We start from the raw sequence: 6,002 nt of genomic DNA, 5'->3' as shown, positions 1-6,002 counted from the left end.
TTCCCAACAGTGAGAGCCGGTCAGTAGCAGAGCCAAGTGAGCTAAAGGTCTGCAGATCTCTGCTTTGCTAGCAGCCTTCAAGCAGGGGCTGGCCCCCCATTTTCAGCCAGGGACCCTGCAGCCACAAAGGCCATGCAGAATTCAGCAGCAGATCCTACTAGACGGCTGCAAGTCCTCTTCCCACTCTCCCTGAAACGCCCTCCTGACCAGGGATGTGGGGAGTAGGAAATGATCTGTGGAATCAGTCGAAAGCCATTCCCCCCCTGTGGGACACCATGAGAGGTAAGGGGATATATGTGGTTGGGAAGCCCCTGGAGCTGTTGTGGGTGGAGTCTGAGGGCAGCAGAGAGAGGGGAGAATGTCAGGGATCCCTCTTTTCTCCAGGTGGCTGACCAGGGTTCCCCCGTCCACAGGTGGGAGCCTCCTGGTTTGATGCCTTTCTCCCTGTTTCAGGGGTTAAAGGAAGAGCCCCCCATTCCAAAACACAGCCAAGAAGTCTGAAGAAAACGTGATGTTTCTACATTGCCCATAAATGATGCAGTGATGTCCAGGGGCACTCTGAATTGGGGGCAAAACTCTATAGTAAGAGGCTAATGAAACCATAGAGTTTTGCCCCCAGACCAGAGCATCACCCCCAACACCCCTACATCACTTTTATGTGACAGAGAAATATGTTTTATTCCCCCAGGCTTCTTTCCCCACCCCCACCAACTGGTCTGAAAGGCCTGCCAACCATATAACTGAGAGATGCCAAGCTCCAGGTAGGGCCTGGGGATCTCCTGGAATTACAGATCATCTCCAGACCACAAAGATCAGTTCTGGAGACATTCTGGGAGGGTGCATTATACTCCACTGAGGGACTCTCCAGGCTCTGCCCCCCAAATCTCGCAGAATTTTCCAACCTGGAGCTGGCAACCCTATAGCTTGACCCCCCCTTCTGTAGCTAGGAAGGACCTGAAGATCAGCTTTGGGCTGATCCTGCGTTGAGCAGGGGGTTGGACTAGATGGCCTGTATGGCCCCTTCCAACTCTATGATTCTATCAAGTGAAATAGCGGGGGTCTCAAGGGACCACTGGAGGCTGGCAGCCCTGGAGGGTCATGTTTTTTCTCCAGGCTGTGATATCCCCGGCTGGGGAAGGCGAGTCATCTTCCATTACGGGGATTTTCTGTCCTTTAACCTGATCGGCTCTTCCTAAGGATAATCCTGAAGAGGCTTGTCATGTTCATCCCGTCCCCATCCCTTTGGCGACGGAGAGGATGAGGACAGCTTGGGATTGCAGCTGCTGCAAAGATCTGACTCAGGGCAACATGGAGATTAGTGTCACCTCACAGGGAGAGCTGCTGCCACAGCATAAGGAGCCCTTTGTCCAAACACACTGAGCAGCTAATACCCCCAGCGAGATAAAATTTGGGGTCATTTCCTGGGTCGGACAAGCATTACACAGTTGGGGCCGGGTCCCCTTCCAAGCCAAAATCCATCCCAAAGATCTTTGGTTCACTTTCTTCTGGTAAAAGGAGACAAAATTGCATAAGCTCTTCGCCTTTAGAAATTTCCCCTTGGTTGCAAAATGTTAACTCATTGAAGGCCAGAGGCTTCCATCCAGAAAAAAGTGATTTCTGTTTCTTCATTTTCTCCCATGCAGTTAAATGCCATAGATTATCATCTAACATTTCCAAACTGGATGCCCAGGCTAGCTTGACCTGGTCACGGCTCAGGAGCTAAGCAGGGCTGGCCTTGGCAGGACTTGGATAGGAGACCTCCAAGGAAGGGTCCGGGGGGTCCGGGGGGGGGGGAGGAGGCAGAAATAAGCAACCAGCCTCTGTTTGTCTCTTGTCTTGAAAATCCAGCCAGGTGCCCAGGAGTCCTTAAATGCACATCTGCCTGACCATCCACCATTTATCTAGCCCTGGGCTTGAGGTTCAGAGTGCCTCTCTGGAGAACTTCTGCCTGTTGATAGCAAGCTTCTAGGATCACAGATAGGACTAGTTGGGAAACTCCAGGGGGACAGAGCCTGTGGATGGGGGCATTTGGGAAGGGAAGGGAGAGGAGTAGGAACATGGGGCGGTAGAGGAGGTTTCCACAATGTGGTGCCCAGGAGGGATGGGTGATTTATAGCATCATAGAGGTGGAAGGGATCTCCAAGGTCATCTAGTCCAACCTCCTGCAGTTCAGATTCAGTTCAGATAATCCAAGAAGTGCCCAAATCAATGCTGATTCCATCACTTTTCAGTTGTATTTTAGCCAAATTGCCCACCCCTGCACTTAAAACAGTCCAAAGAAGCCTTATCCAAATTGGGATTCAGATACGATCCGGCTGCTTCATTATAGCCTATGCAGCCGTTACAGTCAATGGGGAATTTATCTATTCTGAGGTCGGAGGGGGTGGGATGGGGGTGAGGTAGAGGCATCATTGTTTCCTGTGGTGCTATAAGAAGACAACAACAAAGAATCTCTCTTTTTCCCAATATAGGAAACAATGGATGCTGAATGGGGCATCTTCTTTGGGCATCCATAGTACTGGAACCTTGATCCAATTTTTTCAAAGCTTGGGGGTTCTTTTGAGGAGAGGCTCTCACATCTATGCTGCAAATCTGGCACCTCTACTTCAAACCCCTCCCTCCCCAGATCACAGAAAACAGAAAAGGCAAAACTTTCCCTTTGACTTTAATGGCATCATCATCATCATTATTAAACATAATAAAACTCAAGTTGATAACTCACACCCTACCTGATTGGCCCTCCCTGGGGATGTGCTGCTAAGAGAGAGAGCATATTGTCCCAATGAGGGCCAGTCAGTTCAAATTCCATGCGTATATGGAGTGACCACAGTCCTAATGAGGGCTAATCAGTTTGAATTACATACAGATGGGGAGAGACCACAGTCCCAATAAGGGCCAATCAGTTTGAATTGCATGCAGATGGGGAGAGACCACAGACCTAATGAGAGCTAATCAGTTTCAATTACATGCAGATGGGGAGAGAGCAATGTCTCAGTGAGGGCCAATCAATTCACATTGTGCCTGATTGGCCCTCCCTGGGCACGTGCTGCCAATAGGGAAAGAACACTCTCCCTATTAGGGTAAATTGTGGGACTTATCTTTTCTCCTCCTGCTGCTGCTTGCTGGGTGGAAGAGGTGCTGGCCTCTCTGAGAGGCCCTGCTGCTGGTAAGTTGCTCCATCCTCAGCTTCTTTCCACACTCCATCTTCCCCAGGCATTGGAGGGAAGACACCTGCTTCTTTCACTTCCTGCATTGGTCTCAGACAAGCTGATACAGGAAAGCAGAGTCAATCAGTCTTTCACAAATAGAATACCAAGAGACAGAATGCAATGAATGTCTTAACTCAATCCAGGGAGCCAAGCATTCATTCAGGCATCAAACAGAAGGAGCAAGTCTACAACACAAGCTTCCCAGCCTCAAGTTAATGCAGGCTGTTAACAGCCTCTCAGTCCTGTGATAACTCACATTCTTCCATGGTCAGCAGCTGTCTCGCTAACAAGGGGCGGTACCTTTTAGACTGGAGCTTGCTTCCAGCACAGAGCTGTCATTGCTTAATTGGTTCAGGTGGGCTGACAAGGCTGGGAGCTGCAGCTGGAGGCTGGGCAGAGCAATGAGGAGCTCCTGAAACAACTTTGGAATCTAAGCCTGGTTTGTTTGCAACTCCATTCTTTCCTGCTGGTCAGAGCTCTCTGTGTGTTGAACATCTGGTTGGGCTAAGCTCTCATCCAGCTGAGGCTTGGGTTAAGATATTAGCTCCTGGCAAGGCTTGATGCGTCCTTCCTAACAGGACCTGGGCTCACAACACCTCCTCAAGACCCTGCAGTTCGCCATCGGAGCACACTTTGTTTACCACCAGAGGTACAGGGGATACAGCAGCCTTCCCCACTCAGCCTGGCTCTTGGGAGCTGTGGGGGGATGGGGAGGAGGCAGCTCCCCAAACCTTAAATATCCAGCCTGTCATTTGGGAGATGTGGGGGGTGGGAAAGAAGCAGTCCCCCATGACTTTCCCGGCCTGGCCTTTCGGTGGGTGGGAAGGAGGCAGCTCATCCCTGTGGCCTTCCCCAAACAGCCTAAGCTTTGGAAGATGTGGGAGTAGGTAGGAAAGAGGTAGACCACCCACATGGCCTTCCCCATGCAGCTCGACCTTTGGGAGATGTGGGGGAGGATGGAGGAAGGAATCAGCCTTCCCTACCTGGCCTGCCTTTTGGGAGGTGGGATGGGTGGGAAGGAGCCTTCTCTGAGCAGCCTGGTCTTTGTGAAATGGGGGGAGGAAGGTGGCATCACCCCTCCCCCTGTAGTCTTTCCAGCCTTTGGAAGATGTGGGGCTTGATAGAGGGTGGGGACTTGTGTAGACACTGTTGGATGGGGATGAGAGGGGCTCCCTCCAAAGCAGCTGTTTTCTCCATGAGGCCTGCCTACCTTCCTCCCCTCTCCCTTTTTCTTTCTCCCTTTCTTTCTCTGTCTCTTTCTCTCTGTATCTGAGGAAGTGTGCATGCACATGAAAATTAATAACTTGAATAGAAACTGGTTGGTCTTAAAGGTGCCATTGGCTTCTAAATTTGTTCTTTCTCTCTTTCATCCTGTCTTTCATGTTCTCAAAGTTTCCCAGGCCCCTACGTGGAAGCTGGCAACTCAGTTGGTTGCATCTGGAGGAGGAGTCAGGAATCAAACCCAGTGCTTGAGATTACAGTCTGTTATGCTTTAACCTCTCCACCACACTGGATCTGGGGAGGGGAGGACAGAACCTTCTCCTGGATGCTTGAGGCTGACCCTGCACTGAGCAGGGGGTGGGACTAGATGGCCTGCATGGCCCCTTCCCACTCTAGGCTTCTAGGAGTCTAGTTCAGCAGTGGAAGGGGCTGCCTAAGGAGGTGGGGAGCTCCCCCTCACTGGCCGTCTTCAAGCAGCGGCTGGACAGATCCTTCTCCTGGATGCTTCAGGCTGATCCTGCACTGAGCAGGGGGTGGGACTAGATGGCCTGCATGGCCCCGTCCCACTCTAGGATTCTGTGAGTCTAGTTCAGCAGTGGAAGGGGCTGCCTAAGGAGGCGGGGAGCTCCCCCTCACTGGCCGTCTTCAAGCAGCAGCTGGACAGATCCTTCTCCTGGATGCTGGAGGCTGATCCTGCATTGAGCAGGGGGTGGGACTAGATGGCCTGCATGGCCCCTTCCCACTCTAGGATTCTATGAAGGATTTCTATTCAGATGCTAGAAATTTCTGAGTTAAAATGGGGGAGTTTAGTGTCAAAGGAGAACATTGATCCTGTGGACATTCCAGAAACTTGGTGGGATGAGGATCATCAGTGAGGTGTGATGCTTCCAGGGTATAAATTCTTTCAAAAGGACAGGGAAGGAGGGGTCAGAGGCGTATTGGTTCTTCTCTGTGTCAGAGGGTACCCCATCCAGTAAGACTGAGAATGTAAGAGAAATCTATTTGCTTACAAAAGCATCATGGGTAGAAATCCTCTACCTTCCAATGTTTCGTTCCACAGTCCCCTCTTGCATCTCCTACGGAGGCCTGAATCCTTTTCATTTCTTCACCCCACTGACATGTATTTAGAATATAAGGGAAGCCACGTTGGACCTGGCCAATGCCCCGTCCTCTCCAACCCAGGGGCTGCCAGGACTCCTTGAAGTTCTCCCAGTCTTACCCCCCCCCCCCCCCAAGCACCAAGAACCCTGCTCCAGACTGTATTCCATCTATACCTTGTGGCCACCAGCCACCCAAGGACCTCTGTGACATATTTTTTTTTTTGTAATCCCCTCTTGAAGCTTTCTATGCAAGTTGTAGCCTAGAGTAGGGATAGCCAACCTGTGGTCCTCCAGATGTCCATGGACTACAATCCCCATGAGCCCCTGCCAGCAAATGCTGGCAGGGGCTCATGGGGATTGTAGTCCATGGACATCTGGAGGACCACAGGTTGACTACCCCTGGCCTAGAGGGAAAAGCTGCTTTCCTGGCTGGATTCTGTAGCATTGCACTTTGCTGATGTTCTCTCCCTCC

The sequence above is a fragment of the Paroedura picta genome, chromosome 4, assembly GCF_049243985.1.
Source record: "Paroedura picta isolate Pp20150507F chromosome 4, Ppicta_v3.0, whole genome shotgun sequence".
Classification (NCBI taxonomy): Eukaryota; Metazoa; Chordata; class Lepidosauria; order Squamata; family Gekkonidae; genus Paroedura; species Paroedura picta.
Note: the sequence above shows the minus strand (reverse complement) of the source record.